This window comes from Staurois parvus, unplaced genomic scaffold (assembly GCF_062004578.1).
Source record: "Staurois parvus isolate SC_StPar_1 unplaced genomic scaffold, SC_StPar_1.0 ptg000116l, whole genome shotgun sequence".
Taxonomy (NCBI): Eukaryota; Metazoa; Chordata; class Amphibia; order Anura; family Ranidae; genus Staurois; species Staurois parvus.
This window is the reverse complement of record NW_028317912.1, coordinates 5334967-5353915: the sequence shown is the minus strand read 5'-3', so window position 1 is coordinate 5353915 and position 18949 is coordinate 5334967. Positions and strand designations below refer to the sequence as shown.

General features: G+C 44.2%; 1 long non-coding RNA gene across 1 annotated transcript in view; it reads left to right on the top strand.

Moving 5' to 3' along the window:
* The first annotated feature begins 13862 nt into the window (after positions 1–13862).
* The window catches only part of LOC149467298 (uncharacterized), a 48719-nt gene continuing 43632 nt past the window's right edge, over positions 13863–18949 (top strand). The window contains exon 1 of the long non-coding RNA XR_016311977.1: positions 13863–14218. This is a non-coding gene — a long non-coding RNA (uncharacterized LOC149467298). The remainder of the gene's footprint in view (positions 14219–18949) is intronic.

The following is an 18949-nucleotide window of genomic DNA, read 5'->3' as shown; positions in this document are numbered from 1 at the left end:
CACCACAACTAAGGGAAACTCACCAGATGACCATGACCTCTGACTTAAGAGTTGGTCTATACAGTATGTGCTTTATCCCCCAAGGGGTTTTATCACATCCAGGAATCTTCTTCCTTCTCACAATGTCAACAGGAACATCATAAAATCAGAGGGGAAAGATATTCTGATAGTGTAAAACCTTTTTATTAAACAAATAACTATAAAAAATGTAGCACTACTCACATATAATATATAAATACAAAAAATAATATATGCATACACTCATGTGGATAAAAACAAATGACAGACTGTTTGTTTCACAATGGTGAAACAAAATATTCACAAAAAGTGCCACAAAAAAGTGACATGCCTGTGAAACAATATACCATCATGCGATGTGACACGTAGACAGGGGCGGACTGACCATTTGGAAACTCGGGCACTGCCCGAGGGCCCCGGGTCAGTAGGGGGCCCCATGAGATGCCCCTGGTACCTTTTTCATTGGCTTTTTTGAGTTTGGGCAAGGACACAGGGGGCCCATGATCCCCTATTGAAGGCCCAGGGTCAGTAGGGGGCCCCAAGGACACTGGGGCCCCATGATCCCCTGTTGCCTGGGGGCCCCATGAGTTGTCAGTCCACCCCTGCACGTAGATACACTACCACAAATAATAGTGTTCTACAACTGGACCAAAACATGAAAGTGAATATTAGTCCAGTAAAACCAGTGATAAATCAATACCACTGCAAACTCAATATAAAATGTATAAACATGCAAAAAACTAGTGCATATAAATATAATGTTAAACAAGCACCAAATGTCTACTAGTGCTACAATATATAACAGAGAATATATACTATTAATAAGGTGCAATAAGTATAAATCTCAATAAGTGCAATAAATATATACATCTATCAAACAGAAAATAAAGAGACAAAAATTGTGCAAATAATGTGCAAACAACACACTAATTGGATCAGACTGAAAAGTCTGATATGTGCACTAAAGTCCAATACAGTGGATAATACCACTTATTCCAATACGACACTCGTGCTGATATAAGTGACTGTGGGTAACTGCTGGTAAAGAAAATCCAACCGACGGCTAGATTAGCCTCTCACCTCAAAACTTCGACCTGTACGGGTCAAAGCGTATTGTGGGATCACACCCTCAGATCCTTCTAGCATGCAGCCTCTCCACTGGTCTGCTCTCACCGCACACAGATCTCCCTCTCAGGAGGTCAGCACTCAGATAGTGGCTCCTCTCCAGATAGGGTGGGGGTATGTACCAGTATCTCAAACATAAACACAGCCTCCCATAGTGTAATATGTTTATTCACAAGAAGATCGAACCAAATATAATAAATGTGCACTCACATAAATCTCCAGTATCTGACAGCTTCAAACCGCATGCTTTTTGGGTGTACTCTTCATGGGTATAGGAATCGGTGTGCCAAAATGCCGTCTACACCGGAAGTGCGTCACTACGGGCAGGCCTACGCGTTGTGTCACAATACTATGTGACTTCCTCAGGGCATGGTATATGATTTAATGTTAGCAGCTTCTCTTAGCAGGACATTTTTTAGGATTATTAGCGCAGGAGGTTCACACCACTACTTTTATTAAACTAACCGCTGTATACAAATACATAAAAAGCATCAGTTTGTGAGCTCACATTAGTTTGTGCATTCTGCCCTGCTCCCAGGTTAAACAGCCTATTGTTATTATGGGCCGGATCCACTACAGCCTAGTGAAAGCATGGTCCATTTCACTATTTGGGTGTCTCACCACTGCCAGGTGTCTCCACTGGAATGGAATGATGTCACTTCCTGTAGCTCTGCCTCGACATACCTTTCAGGAGGCGTTATCAGTCTGTGATATAGCCCAGTTCCTCTAATCTTCCCACAATCCATCACAATCTTTCTCAGAGTCTCTTGTAATTCAGAGGTGCCCTCTAGTGGATGGAGGCAAGCTTGCACTGACTGTTACAATTGCACAGTAAAAGCTTTTGCTAGGACTGTGTGGGTGTAGAAGTCCACACACACAGAGGCAACAGCAGATAAAAATGGCTGCAGCTACTTCTCTTCTGTCAGTAAAGTACTAGGCTACATAAGCCCAGGAATGGTTAAGGATATAGTGCCTGGGACCACTTGGAAGAGGGGGTCCCAGACATGGTTCACTTTTAGTCGGGTACAGTTTGCTTCAGAGTGAGCATAAAACCATCCCTGAGTACAGGGCCGAAACTATGAGGGGGGACATGTGTCCTGGGCGCCACATTGTGATGGGAGCTGCTGGCTCTCGTAAAGATAATTTAGCCTGTCCTGACTCCCAGCTAGTGCCATTCCCAGTGGATGCACTGAGCGGCAATGTTCCCTGCACTGTCTATCCTCCTCCGCTCTACCCACACAAACCTCTCCTTTTCTATTAACCCACCTGCCCCACACCTCCGCCCCACAGTTCTATGCGGCTCATGTTTTCCAGCTGGTCAGCCCAGTCCAAGATCATCATATGCTGCTGGGATGAGGCTTCCCGGCGGGAAGGGTTAGGTGGGGTGTGGTGGGGGGGGGGAAGCAGGGGGGCTTTGTTTTGTTCTCCATTTCTTCTCTGTACAGGAAAGGTACAGCCCAGAGAGGAGCAGAGCCTCTATGCATGGATCACTGGTCATTGGGAGGAAAGGGAATGAGTCTTCAAGCACAAACTTTGGATCCCAAACTTGCTTACTATATTATTTTTCCATGTTAAATATATGAATATATGTGTTATTGGTATTGTTATTCAGGAGACATTTAACTTTCTTGTGGTATAATAGCTTGTTTTAGTTTTAGCATGTAATGAAGAGCTATGTACAAAAATGTGGCAAAATACTCTCGTGCTATAACATATATAGGACTTTTTATATTCCCTACATGTGTTAATTACCTGGGATATACTGCTCATTTTTCACCCTCTGTGTTATATTATGTTGTCCATCTTATTGCCTTCCCTGTGACCACACTGCAGTGCTCAACTAACACCAACCTCTGCCCTGCTAACACCGTCCACTGCCCTACTGACACATTCCTCGGCCTTGCTGTCACCATCCTCAGCCCTACTGACACCGTCCTCGGCTCTACTGACACCATCCACTGCCCTACTGACACTGTCCTCTGACCTACTGACACTGTCCTCGGCCCTACTGTCACCATCCTCAGCCCTACTGACACAGTCCATGTCCAAACTGACACCATCTACTGCCCTACTGACACCGTCCTCTGCCCTACTGACACCATCCACGGCTCACTGACACACACCATCCACTACCCTATTGAAACTGTCCTCTGCCCTACAGACACAGTCCATTGCACTACTGACACCATCTTCTGCACTGTTGACACCATCCACTGCACTACTGACACCATCCACTACCCTATTCACACCACCCACTGCCCTACTCACAACGTCTACTACCCTACTTGCACTGTCCACTATTCTACTGACACCATTCTCTGCCCTACTGACACCATCCACTGCACTACTGACACAGTCCTCTGCCCTACTGACAAAGTCCTCTCCTCTATTGAGACCATCCTCTGCTCTACTCACTCCATCTACTACCCTACTGACACTGTCCACTATTCTACTGACATCATCCTCTGTCCTACTAACACCGTCCACTGTACTACTGACACTGTCTACTGCACTGCTGACACCATCCACTGCTCTACTGACACTGTCCACTGCCCTACTGACACCATCCTCTGCCCTACTGATAGCCATCCACTGCTCTATTGACACCATCCTCTTCCCTACTGACACCGTCCACTGCACTACTGACACAACCTACTGAATGAACACTGTAGACATAAGCACACAGATGTGCCCCAAAGGAAAAGGTAAATATTGTCAACTGTCATCAATGGTATAAACTCACTGCTGCCATAGTAAAACACATAAGTATATCAAGGAGTATTGACAAGAGTCAGGCACTGTGAAGTTTGTAATCATATAAAACACCTTATATGGAGGTGTGCCTTTAATAAAACATCACAGGGTAATATGATAAAACACAAGCCTGTGGCTTTAAGACGCCAGGTTTCCAGATGGACGGCCTGTCCACTCAGAGGGGAGCAGTGGAGGAGATGAATGCCTGTCAGATCAGGGACCACGTGGTTGCGATGTCCTGGTGTCCGGGACAACATGTTTCGTGCGCATGCGCTTTTTCAAGTCCAAGACCATCTACTGCCCTACTGACATCATTCACTGCCCTACTCACACCATCTACTGCCCTACTGACACTGTCCACTATTCTACTAACTCCATCCTGTGCCCTACCAACACCATCCACTGCTCTACTGACACCTTCCTCTGCACTACTGACATCATCCACTGCACTACAGACACCATCTACTGCACTACTGACATCATTCTTTGCCCTACTGACACTCTACTGACACTATCCTCTGCTCTACTCCCCCTAAAAGTCATACCAAGCCTTTAGGCCTGGTAGAACTTTTAAGGGGAACCCCACCCCCCAAAAAATGGGGGGGGGAGCATGATTACCAGGCCACGTGCCCTCGGCATTAGGACGGTGTTCCCATGCCAATGTGGACAAGGGCCTCTTCCCTACAACCCTCGCCTGATGGTTGTGGGGGTCTGAGGACAGGTGAGCTCATTAACATCAGGGTACCCCTTTAAATAAGGGGGCACCTTGATGCTTTGCCCCTCCTTGTGAATGTGTAAGGGGTGCTTGTACCCCTACCCGTTCACTAAAGGGTTAGAATTGTGAAATAATAAAGAAACCAGACGTTTGAAAATCCTTTATTGAAAAAAACCCAAAAAGCAGTTTTTGACAAGTCCTTTATTTAAAAATAAAAAAAGCCCCAAAAAATGATTCTAGCATTGTAATCCATTGTCAATCACGTCGTCCAGCGCTGTCACAACAACGCTGACTTGCCGAAACTTAAAAAAAATTACCGCCTGTCAGATAAGTGCAGAAAAATTGGGCCTTGAGTGTTGGTGGTGCCTGAATACTGTAACGTCTCACAGTTACTCTTACTGGGCTCAGGAATAGGCCCTGCTATTAAAAATTGTTAACTATTAGAGAACGATTGTACAAAATTTAAATTGGATGCACCTGTCAAACAGGTGCAGAAAAATTGGGCCTTGGGTGTTGGTGGTGCCTGAGTACTGTTACCACTCACAATTACTCTTGCTGGGTGCAGGAATGGACCCTACTGTTAAATATTGTTAACAATTAGGGAAAGAATGTAAAAAAATGTAAATTAGATGCACCTGTCAAGCAGGTGCAGAAAAATTGGGCTTCGGGTGTTGGTGGTGCCTGAACACTGTATCCCCTTATTGTTACTCTTGCTGGGCGTAGGAATGTAACTTTGAGGAGGCATGAGATTCTGAGCCCTCTGGGTCACTGAGGATGACACTGTGAGGAACTACCTCCCCCCAGCCTTGTACTACTCCTGGCTGGGTTTCCGGGGACTGCAAACCATCCTTTGAAGACTGCTGTATGTTATCCTCTACATCCATGCTGCCACAATCCTCCTCTTCCTCCTCCGCCTGTGTGTTCTGCGGCCCCGCAGGAATGGTATCTGCATAAACGGGGCCTTGAGAGAAAAGTAAGTCCACCTCTTCCTCCCGCTGTTCTGCCTCAAGTGCCCTGTCCATGATTCTATGCAGTGTGTGCTCCAGCAGGAAGACTAGAGGGATAGTGTCACCGATGCATGTATTGTCATGGCTCACCATTCTTGTGACCTCCCCAAATGGTGACAGGATAGTGCATGCATCCTTTCTCATCATCCCCTGAGCCTGTCCTTGGGCCATACTCACATGGGTACTCATCGATGTCCCTCTGCTGTGTGTGCTGTGCTGCAGCATTGCCAATGTTGAGTTCCACCTGGTGGGCATGTCACAAATGAGGCAGTTGGTGGGTAGGTTGAATTCCCGTTGAATGTCAGCCAGCCAAACTCTGGCGATGTATGACCGCCTGAAGTAGCACAGACGTTTCTGGCCTGCCTCAGAAGATCTTGAAAGCCTGGGTACCTGTTCAAGAAATGCTGCACCACCAAATTCAGGACGTGTGCCAAGCATGGAACATGTGTCAAGTGTCCCTGTTGGAGGGCGGAGAGAAGGTTGGTGGCATTGTCGCATACAACTATTCCTGGCTCAAGATTCCATGATGTCAACCACCTCTGAGCCTGCCCCTACAGAGCTGACAGAATATTTGCCCTGGTGTGGCTCCTGTCCCCTAGACAGACCAGCTGAAGCACCACCATGGCATCTTTTAGCCTGGCTGCTTGAGTAGCCCCTTGAATGCTTACAGACCTTCTGGTTCAGAGGACAATTCAGCAGAAGAGGAGGGGGTGGAACAGACAGGTGTGGCAGAATCAACACCTGCTTTTTGGAGGCGTGGTAGTAGAACAAGCTCCAGAACCCAACCCTGAGTTACCCAGTGTGCCATGAACGATATGAAAAGTCCCTGACCATGCCTGCTGGACCATGTGTCAGCAGTAAAGTGGACCTTGCTGCTGACCGCCCTGTTCAACGAGGCCAAAAACATTGCCTTCCACATGATGGTACAGAGCTGGAATGGCCTTATGTGAAAAGAAATGTATTTTCAGAACCTGCCACTGTGGTACAGCATATTCTGCAAATTCATGAAGGGGCAGAGTCTACCAGATGAAAAGGCAGTAGTTGTAACACTAGCAATTTGGCCAAGCTAGCTTTTAGACAATGAGCATATGGATGGATAGGACAGTATTTTTTTTTACGATTCAGCAACTGGGGTAGCGGAATTTGCCTGCTGAGATTAACAGGTGGTGTACTTTTAGCAGATTTGGTGCAAGGACTTGTGGCACCCTTTGCTATACCATCACTCTCAGTGTAGGCTGTTGAGAAGACTTGAGGTTTTATAGTAGGGGTAGAGATCCCAAATGAGGAGCAATTTTTTAGGATGTGGGTCTTTCAGGTGCTGTTGCCAACTGGCTGCATGGCAGGTTGTCATATGTCTTGTCAAGCATGTGGTGCCCAGGCGGCTGGTGTTTTGGTCATGCTTCATCCGCTTCAGACAGAGACTGCAAACACCAACGCTGCGGTCTGCTGCACATATGTTGAAAAAAGTCCACACCATTGAACTTTTGTAAGTTAGTCAGGAGTCTGCAGCGTCCTGCACCTGTGGAGCTCTGTCGTGTGATGCAATAGGGTGGGTGCCCTTACACCTGCCCCTGGAGGACATCCTGCCTCTTTGGAGTTGTGCCACTTTCCTCCTCTGTTCTCTCAGGCACCCAAGTACAGTCAGTGACCTTATCATCCCCTCCCTCCTAGTCATTGGAGCCAACTTGGCAGTGTGCTGCGGCTGCGGGGAACTTGACTACCAATTTTTTTCCCTCATTGGCAACCCCTCTGTCTAGGCTCACGTCACTCCCTTCCTCGACCAGGGAACCAACATTGGAGAATTCAAATTGCTGTGCATCCTCCAGCAGCATGTAACTGACACTACAATCAAATAATTCTGGTGAGTCCTCTGCAGGGGCGGACTGACCATTTGGAAACTCGGGCAGTGCCCGAGGGCCCGGGGTCAGTAGGGGGCCCCATGAGATGCTCCTGGTACCTTTTTCCATAGGCTTTTTTGAGTTTGGGCAAGGACACAGGGGCCCCATGATCCCCTATTGCCCGGGGCCCCATGAGTTGTCAGTCCACCCCTGCTCCTCTGTGCATGATGGTGGGGCTACGGAAGGAGCAGCTGTGGTAGACAAGGAGCCTGTGGAATAGGCTGCTTTGGCAGCTGCGGTGGAAGGCAAACTAGTATGAGCCTGGGTGACAGAGGATAAGGAGGATGAAGATGGCTTAGTTATCCACTTCACCACCTCTTCTGCATGTTGTGGCTCAATAACACAGCCAGCACTGGAAAAAAGGGCAAGCATGCCCTGCCTGCAGAGTATACAACATGTCAACAACCACCACTTTTCACTGTGGACACAGAGGCTGCTTGCCCTCTCTTAGCTGCCTGTGAGTGTCTGCCTCTCCTTGTTGGCCTTTCAGACATGATGGGGATTTTTATAACGTTTTATTTTTGACTGTGGGATGGGAATTTTTAATGCTTGGTTGCAATACTTTTGTGCTTGGTACACTATAAGCCGATTTATTTATTTACAGAAAATAGGGGGTTCAGCAATTATGGATATTTTTTTATTACTGCTGCTATGGCAAAAAAAAATGTAAAAAAATTAAGAAAGCCAAAAAAGAAATTGTGACACAGAAGGAAGAACACCTGTAACTCAGAAAAAGGAACAGCAATTATGCCTGCAATATTTATGCTGCTGCTGCTGCGGCAAAAAAGAAAAATTAAATAAAAATAAAAGAATTCAGAAAATAAAAAAAAGAAAAAACAGGGAACCACTGCTGACACAGAAGGAGGAACGCCTGCGATGCAGCAGAGTGAACAGCACTTATGTCCTATATAGTTTTAGTGCTGCTGCTGCAGCCAAAAAAAAATTAATTCAATTAAAAAGTAAAAAGGAAAATAAAAAAAAAGGAAAACACTGCTGGGCACCTTAATTATGTTATTGTAACCTGAGACGGTGCTATTTATCCCTTGTGTGGTTTGAGTATTCCCCCACTAGGGGAAGTTCCCCGGACATTCAGGCGCCCAGAGTTTTCCACTTAGGGGGAATCAACTTTTTCCCACATTGGTTGGAGGCAATATTCCACCTCTGCCTGTAGTTTGCGTTCTACCTGCTCCTTGGTCTGCTTCTTTTGACCTTTGCTGTGTGGGTACATGCGCTATTGCTGGGCACCTGCACTGGACGTGACGTCACATACCGGCCTGAAGTCAATTAGTACCAGACATCTGCGTGGTGGCATCCAACCCAGTGGGGCCATTTAGGGAGGAGGGGTGAGAAGCAGGTCCCGCTGCTGTAGGTTTACGCTGTGACTGGGACACATTGAATCACTATACCATATGTGAGTATTAAAGTTTGATATCTGGAATAATATATCTGTGTCCTGCATACTGGGGGATACTTATTGTTTTGATGGACTGTTCTTTATATTATATTATATTATATTATGTGTTGTGCTATCATTGATGTAGCCTTTCCCCAGTTGTGGGTAACAAGTAGGGTTGGTTTGTTTGGAGGATTTAATTACAACTTAGTGACTTGTCTTTGCTGTTCTGCCTTCTTTTTGATACAAACAATCCTCTCCTCACGAGCATTAACTTATTTGGAGCAGCTGTGGACAGTTACACCATGGTCTCTGGACCAGCTAGGTCCTTGTATAGGGTTAAGTGGTCCTCTTCCATGTGGTTATTTACTTGATATTGATGGATGATAGATAATTTTCCATATCATGTGTCTTGTTTTTTTTGTTTTGTTTTTTAGTGGGTAGGGCTAATGGCTTTTCCATCCCTTGTTTTTACATCACTGTAGGGTTATATGTGCACGCTCTGTCCCCTCAATATATTCCAATTGGGTAGGAGCATGTAAGTATGCATAACTGAATGATCATATAGGATATATGTATTTTACATTTTTATTTTCATTATTACTATTTTTGTTAGACTATATTGTACTTTTTATTTTATTTTTAATTTTAGTGTGAATCTATTGGCCAATAGTAGCCTGTTTCTCCCTTCTCTCTTCTTGGCCCAATTTCCAGGTAGCCCTCCCTTGCTGTCTTTGGTGAGGTGAGGGTGTTTCAACTACACACATAGCGCCCTCTCAGGAAGTAGTGGTAACTGAGATTCAAATAGTTGTGGGTATCAAGTAAGGTTGGTTTGTTTGGAGGATTTAATCACCACATAGTCTGTAAATTAGAGATGTTCATGTTATCTACCTGAATGGTACTATTGCTATGTAATAATTGTGAAAAAATTATTTGGACAGTCCCGCAAGGTCCCTGATGAAGCAGATGTGAACTGCAAAACGTATCAGTATTACAAACAGGACACTACCTCATCTTTGAAGCTTTATGATTTTAAGAAAAGTTTTGTACACAATGGATATGGAATTGCTTACAATTTATATGTGAACTAATACATATTATTATTTTATCTATTATAATCTGTATGAGTACAATGCCTTTAAAGTCCCACCTTCACTGAGGGTTTCCCTCCAGTTTGTCTAAAATTAAGAAAAAAAATTAACAATTAAACATGAGAACAGTGGTGATGCAGAAGTGCTGTAAAAACAACACGAACACCACTAGACTGCTCCACAACACCGCACTACACTGACTACACTGTCTACCTAACCTCACCTAACTAACTCCACCAACACACTACACAAGGCTGCTGTGTAACTTATGTTCGACTCAAATATCTAGCCCAACACTAATATCTATTCTTAGGCGTAACGATTACTTGTAGACTTTAACAGGTATGTGTTCACTTTAAAACAAAGCTATACGACTTTTTTATTGGAATTTGTGGCGCTGAAATACATACTGTATATACATGTAGTCCTAATGGTAGCTACCACTCTCTATGTGTGAGATACAGTAAATGCACAAGTACTCACCCACAAAGAAATCCATGCAAATCCAAAACAGTTAAAGAGACACTCACGGGTCTTTCAGAGGAGATAAATCAAAATAACAATGTTCTTATTGCTGATGCTTCAATGATGCTAAGTCTATCTTTCCCGACACATCTTGAGAAATATGGACTGAGCTTCATTGAAATGCAGACCATAAAAACTCTGGGTTTTTTTAATAACCTCAGCTGCAAGACCCATGTGTGCCTGTATATCTGTTTTGGATCAATATAATCAATATATATATATATATATATATATATATAACAAACGCATGTAAAAAGCAAGTTGTATAATGGACAAGTCAGGGTGATTATTTAGAAAAATGCATTGAAACATTTTGGTAAATGTATTTATTTCAGGTACTTATATAGCGCCGCGCATTTACGCAGCGCTTTACATATATATTGTACATTCACATCAGTCCCTAACCTTCAAGGGGTATACAATCTAAGGTCCCTAACTCACATTCATATACTAGGGCCAATTTAGACAGGATCCAATTAACCTACCAGCATGTCTTTGGAATGTGGGAGGAAACCGGAGTACCCAGAGGAAACCCATGCAGGCACAGAGAGAACATGCAAACTCCAGGCAGGAGGTGCCATGGCTGGGATTTGAGCCAACAACCCTAGTACTGCCAGGTGGAAGTGCTAACCATTTAGCCACTGTGCTGCCCGAAGTAAATAAAGTATATTCATAAATCTAATAACTTGCATCAAACCGATAAATATTTAAAATTACAAATACTTTTTTAGCATCATGCAACTATAAATCTAGTCTCTTTGCAAGAAACATCACCCATTTCAGGGAGAAATATAAAGTAAGTTTTTTAGATTGTATGACTAACACAAAACCAGACTGACCAAGTGCTACCTTTAAGACCTTTCTTCAATAAAATTACATCAAGCAATATCTCCCAAATACCAATGAATCATAGATGATTCGGGTGTTTTATGGGGAGATTACTGTGTGATTCCAATAACATATTTCATATCAAAAAGCTTTGCGGACACAAGTCCACTGTACTATTTCACAATACTGTAATATTCTGTTCATCCCACAATACTGCGTAACATAGATACGTTAAAGGAAAACAAAACTGAACTTCCAGTAATTATCATTATAACAATTATAATGGTAATGTAAAACATTTTCATTATTTTTATGCTGTGGCAACGTTTTCTGCATTTGTAGAGTAGCTGGTTTCCCTGTCGCCTTCTTAACTCTACAGTAGTAAACTATTGTTCAGTCTTTATAATCTCCCCCACCTGTGGAGGTAGGACATCAAGCTCCTACAATATACTGTGCATTGCTAAGGCTTGCAATATCAATATTATCCTGGCATAAACTGGAGGAGCACAATATTATAAAAGCCAAGTGACTTTTTATTTGATACATACATGGAGAACATTTCTACTAGGTTCCTGAAGAACTGGTTGAAACTCGTTGAGTGGGTGGCCCTGTTGGCTGCCTACTGCCCCACATCTCCCGATTGAAAAATCAAAAGGAGCTGGAACACATTTGCCAACCAAACAGTTCCTACATCCAATTGGATTCCGGCACTGTTTATGTATTTTTACATCTGGCGGAGCCAGTGGTCAAAATTCAGTAGCTTCAGCAGAAGATTTGTCTATCTGCTCTGTCTACCATGGATAAAGCAATCTGTTAAAAATTTTCTGGTTGAAGGAAAAATTTTATATGTATATGGTCTGCTTTAGTACAACAAGCATCTATGTCTATTAGAATTGTTAAAGCTCAGTTACAACCTCTTCTCTATCCCCCTTCTGGATGCCCCCAGCTAGTAATTTTTGTTGTTTTTATACCTTTTCCAGATGTCTTCAGGCCAGTCACATTACACACATGTTTCTCTTCCTCTTCCCTTTTTCTCTGGCACTGGACAGTCCCCAGTCATGGTGCTAACCAGGAGTGGACTGACCATTTGGAAACTCGGGCAATGCCCGAGGGCCCGGGGTCAGTAGGGGGCCCCATGAGATGCCCCTGGTACCTTTTTAATAGGCTTTTTTGAGTTTGGGCAAGGACAGTTTGATCCCCTATTGCCCGGGGGCCCCATGAACTGTCAGTCCGCCCCTGGTGCTAACGTGATGACTTTGGTCTCTGCATTGCTATATTGCCTCCTCTGGGGGTGGGTTCATGACACCCTTCACTCACAGGTCATACTCAGCCTTCCAGGTTGAATGACACTGGCTATCATTAATCCTGAGAACATCAGGGATGAAAAGGAATCATTGAAAGTGACAGAGCAAGAGAGAAAGTAAGAATTGCAGCTAGAGTTACTTTATTTTTAAACCATGGCTTAAGCATTCATCTTAAAAAAAAAACTGAAATTGGTCTTTGAGTAGGGAGATCATATCTTCAAAAATATTTTGAAAAATTACAAAGCTCAGTATACTCTTAGCAAGTGTTTTCTTCATTCAGTATGCACAACCACTGTCTAGTACATACATATACTATAAGACAATTTTCCTATCACTACTAAAATTAAATGGAAAATGTTCAATCCCTCAGATCTCCTGTCTACCCAACACTGATCTTTTAAATTGGTTCTGCAGGCTGAATTTTTTTTGCTTTCATGCATAGAATGCCTTAACTATGCAGTTCTCTCATCAGCTGCCACCTTTTGCCTGGGTTCAAACTAATGCGGTGAGGAATTTGCACCAGTTTCCGCACCGCATTATAATCACACCCTGTTCATACAAACCACTGCGGGTGTGTATTTTAAGTTAGCGACACACCGAAATCAGTTCACAAAAAAGCGGTGTGATGTGCAGAATCGGATCATATGGGTGTGAAAGGGTCCGGCACTTTTGAGATTGTTGGCACCTTACTTACCTCACTTGCATTACGTCTTCTTTCTGGGACACTTAGCCATACTGGGGTGGATTTACTAAAGGCACATAGACTATGCACTTTGCAAGCGCAGTTGCACGCATTTTCCCCAGGGTTTAGTAAATGCTGTAAAACTTCACTTTGTAAAAAATACCCAATCACAAGCAAGGAAAATAAAAAAACAGCATTTTTGCTTTCACATGATTGGATGATGAAAATCACCAGAGCTTTTAATCATTTGCTAAGCTCTGGAGCAACTACACTTGCAAAATGCACAGTCTATTTGCCTTTAGCAAATCAATCTCCTAGTCCCAGTTAGTAGAGCTTAAATTGTGATCTCTACCTGCAATCTGAATGTCTGATTAAAGACCTCTGCATCCTGATCTGCTAGACTGCCATTTTTTATTTAGAACTGGCATCTGTCTGTGTTCTTGGCTCATTCTTGTATATTTGCTACGTCTAGTCACCACTGGTTATAACATGAACTGTGTTTGGCTTCTTTTTTAGGTGTGCCACTTTCCCTGACATTCTGCTTGTCCAACCTATCCTGACTGTCATGTTTCACTTGACTGTCATGTTGACTGTCATTTACCTTTAAATGTTATCAGTGTTTTGTCTCTGCTCCTCCCTTTCCTTTAGTTTAACGAATGTTGCATAGATAGCCCTCCCCCCTTCCCAGAGATGCATTGCAGCAGCCTCATGGCAAGAAGCAGAAAAAGTATGTTCTTTCAACCTATCGAATGTTTATTGTTGTAAGATTCTCTCAGTTTATGGAATAAACTTCACAACATCTGCAAGATATCATTCTGATCGAGTCACTGACTGTGGACCCCAACTGAGGTTGAAGTTATCACCATCTCATCACAACTGTAAGTTACAGAGATCACACTATCAATGCTTAGATTGGACACACAGAACAGTCAAAAGAACGGTTGAATGCTTCATCCTGGCTAGTCAAAAGAACAGTGGAATGCTTCATAGGAATCCTTGCTAACTACTATACACAGTGAGATGTTACATGGATACTGGATATAACAGCTATAGAGAGTGCAGCCACCTCTACACAAGTCTGTACATGTCTGCAAGTATATCCCAGCATAACACTCATCAGTGTCAGGACACATTATTGATGTGAATGTTTTACAACTGCAAGTTTATACACTGCATGTGTACACATTACCACACAACTCTTGTCTGTGAACTTATAAGAAAGAAAATGATTGCATTAAAACCTGAACTCAGTCAGAGAAGAAGTTATACATTTCTCTGTAAGCTTTCTATCAACCCCTCTCCTTGCTAACATGATGTTTCAGGAGAGCAATATACAGTCTGGGGAAACTAATACACAACCACAATCAGAGCTTCATCCAGAGCAGGACTTAAACCCTGAATTAGATAAAAGAGAAAAACGCTTAAGAAATCTAACCTGGTAGGTACAAGAAAATCTTAATGCTGACAAGTCAGAATTGCTGTCTAATATTAATGACTTATGGTCTACTACTGTTAAATGCATGTCTGCTCTCTCCCAACAATCTCATGAGCCATTACAACTAGAGGGCGCTATCCAGCAATTTAATGTTGCTTATGAGAATTATCAAAGACTGTGTGTTAAATATATTGCTCTGTTAAAGCGGTACAACTGTCAATGGTCATTGGAAGAATTAATGAGTTTTGAGGAGCTCAATATTGAAAGAGACAATTTAGTGGTGTAAACAAAGACAAAGGCAGAGGTGAGAATAGCACAGCTTTATGAATCCAGATCTTATCGCTCTGCGTCTACTAGACGTCCCTCAAGATCTTCCAAATCCCTACACTCAAGATCTTCTACACTCAGTCAACAACTAATAAAAGCCCGTGCTGATGCTGAAGCTTCTAAAATTCAGGCAGCCTTCACCCAAAAGAAAGCAGAAATGGAGGCTCAGGTCACACATCAGAAAGCAGAAAGAGAGGCTCAGGCCGCAGAAATAGAGGTTCAGGCCACACATCAAAAAGCACAAATGGAGGCTCAGGCCGCACCTCAGAAAGCAGACAGAGAGGCTCAGGTCGCAGAAATAGAGGCTCAGGCCACACATCAAAAAGCACAAATGGAGGTTCAGGCCACACATCAAAAAGTAGAAAGAGAGGCTCAGGCCGCAGAAATAGAGGCTCAGGTTGCATATAAGAAAGCACAAATGGAGGCTCAGGCCGCACCTCAGAAAGCAGACAGAGAGGCTCAGGTCGCAGAAATAGAGGCTCAGGCCACACATCAAAAAGCACAAATGGAGGCTCAGGTCACACATCAGAAATAGAAAGAGAGGCTCAGGCCGCAGAAATAGAGGCTCAGGTTGCATATAAGAAAGCACAAATGGAGGCTGAAGCCACACATCAAAAGGCAGAAATTGAAGTTTTGGAAAAACAATGTGAGCATGCCACAGCCATGGCAAGGTTAAGGGTCTTAGAACAAGCCGCTAGTGAAAACGAAAGAGACAACAGTTCCAGACACTCAGTTGTATCTTATGTCTCAGATTCTTCACACACCTCTCCAGAACATCAACTCCCTGTCACAGAAGCCAAAGTACTCAATCAAAGTATCTTCTCTGCACCTACTGTACCTCAAGACCATTTGCCTTTATATCCTCTAATACATCAGACTGCAGCATCTCACTCAGCCGCAGACACTGGTGTGTATTTAACAGACCGTCCACCCTACTTTGACACCAACAGAGTACCGTATATGCTCGAGTATAAGCCGACCCGAATACAAGCCGAGGTACCTAATTTTACCACAAAAAACTGGGAAAAACTATTGTCTCGAGTATAAGCCGAGGGTGGGAAATGAGGCACCTACTAGTCAATGTAAAAAATAAAGATAGAGACCAATAAAATCACATGAATATTTATTTAAACGAAAAACAGTAAAATAGCTCTGTAAGTGGAAAATGGGGTCAACAAAAACAATATGGTATCAAAAATACCGTATCTTGTGGGAGGAATAGTGCCCCATCATTAGTATCAGTGGGAGGAATAGTGCCCCATCATTAGTATCAGTGGGAGGAATAGTGCCCCATCATTGGTGTCAGTGGGAGGAATAGTGTCCCATCATTGGTATCAGTGGGAGGAATAGTGCCCCATCATTAGTATCAGTGGGAGGAATAGTGCCCCATCATTGGTGTCAGTGGGAGGAATAGTGTCCCATCATTGGTATCAGTGGGAGGAATAGTGCCCCATCATTAGTATCAGTGGGAAGAATAGTGCCCCATCATTGGTGTCAGTGGGAGAAATAGTGCCCCATCATTGGTATCAGTGGGAGGAATAGTGCCCCATCATTGGTATCAGTGGGAGGAATAGTGCCCCATCATTGGTGTCAGTGGGAGGAATAGTGCCCCATCATTGGTGTCAGTGGGAGGAATAGTGCCCCATCATTGGTGTCAGTGGGAGGAATAGTGCCCCATCGTTGGTGTCAGTGGGAGGAATAATGCCTCAACATTAGTATCAGTGACACCAATGATGCGGCACTATTCCTCCCACTGACACCAATGACACTTGCTGACCCCTGTTGCAGTATGGTGCTGCTGCAGCCAGCATATGTGGTTGCAGCAGCACCTCTGCACTGCACACTTACCAGCTTTTCCCTCACTCGATTTTCGCGGGTCTGCTCGGCTCCGCCTCCTCGCCCGTGATTGACCACCTGTGTACCTTTCCTGAGCTACAGTTCTGGCGGCCAATCACCGGTGAGGAGGCGGAGCCGAGCGGCAGGAGTGAGGGAGTGGCCGGAGTGACGGAAGGAGCAGCGCTTCCTGGATGGATCATCGTGGGAGCCAGGTAAGAGACAGCAGCCCTCTGCCCACCCCTGTACGCGCCCCCCTTGATGGAGCCTCGCGCCCCCCCAGACGTTGACTTGAGTATAAGCCGAGGGGGCCATTTTTCAGCCCAAAAAATGTGCTGAAAAACTCGGCTTATACTCGAGTATATACGGTACCTCCTAGCAAACGCACTACTCTACAAACCAACATGCCAGTGGACTTTAAGCCAGCTCCGGCATGGAATGCCTTAGCAGCAATATATATTCCCAAGTCACTCCACGTAAGTCCACCAACCATCACAACCAACTCTGTTCCACCTGCAGTCATGCACCCAAAATTTGAAAACACGGACATGTCACAGTTTGCTAAATACATGCTCTGCAGAGAGCTTGTTAAGGCAGGCCTCACCAAGTTTTATGACAAGCCTGAAAATTACAGAGGCTGGAAATCCACTTTTAAGGCCACAATGAGTGACCTAGACATCAATGACACAGAGGAATTAGATCTACTCATCAGATGGCTAGGTCCCCAGTCTACTGAACGCATCAAGAGACTCAAAGCAGTTCATATTGACAACCCTGCAGCAGGTCTTAATGTTGCTTTGGTTAGACTTGAACATACCTTTGGCAGCCCAGAGGCCATTGAAGATGCTTTTTTCAAAAGGTTGCAAAGCTTCCCAATGATTTCTGCTAGCGACAACCTAAAGTTTCAAGAACTCAGCGATGTTCTATTAGAGGTTCAACTTGCTATGGCTGACATCAACTTACCTGGTCTCAGTTACCTTGACACCTCTCATGGCATTAAATCTATTGTTCTCAAGTGACCATATGGAATTCAAGAAAGATGAGCAGCACTTGGATCAAACTATAAGGAAGAACATAGAGTTGCCTTTCCTCCTTTTTCCTACTTCTGCGAGTTCATCAAAAGAATTGCAGACACTAAGAATGACCCACGTTTCTCATATGGGTTACATATGGGTCATATGTAACTCTCTCAGTCCACTCTTTCAAAGACCTACGAACATACATATGTCGCACAGAGACCGTAGAGGTCCAGCGTTAGTGAAAAAGGACTAATGTTCTACCTGCACCTGCTACAGTTCTTGAAAAGACTGATCAAAACAAGAAAATTGAGGACCCAAATCGCCAATGTCCAATACATAACAAACCACATCCACTTAAGAAATGTATGGGCTTCAGAAAGAAAACCCTCCAAGAACGTAAGGAACTTTTGAAGAAATTTTGGGTTTGCTACAAATGCTGTGCCTCCTCAGAACACTTTGCAAAGGACCGTAAAGCGATCATCAAATGTATAGAGTGTGACAGTGATGACCATGGGGAGCGCGCAGCGATCGGCGGTGCGCTGTGTCCCTCGGACACAGCGGATCACCGATCACGGAAAGAGCCGAAGATGTTGACTCGGACATGTGCTCAGCTTTGTCCAATCACAGCTGATCACATGTAAACAGGGAAATGCCGGTTATCGGCATTTCTCTCCTCTCGAGCTGTCACAGCTCGAGAGGAGAGGAGAGCCGGTAATCGTCTTTCCGCGGAGGGGACATGTACACTGATCATCAGTGCACCATCTGAGCTGCCTTTCAGTGTCACCCATCAGTGCCAGTCAGTGCCACCTATCAATGCCAATCAGTGCCACCTATCAGTGCTGCCAATCAGTGCCACCTATCAGTGCCAGTCAGTGCCGCCTGTCAGTGCTGCCTATCAGTGCCGCCTATCAGTGCCTGTCAGTGCCGCCTAACAGTGCCAGTCAGTGCAGCCTATCAGTGCCAGTCAGTGCTGCATATTAGTGCCAGTCATTGCC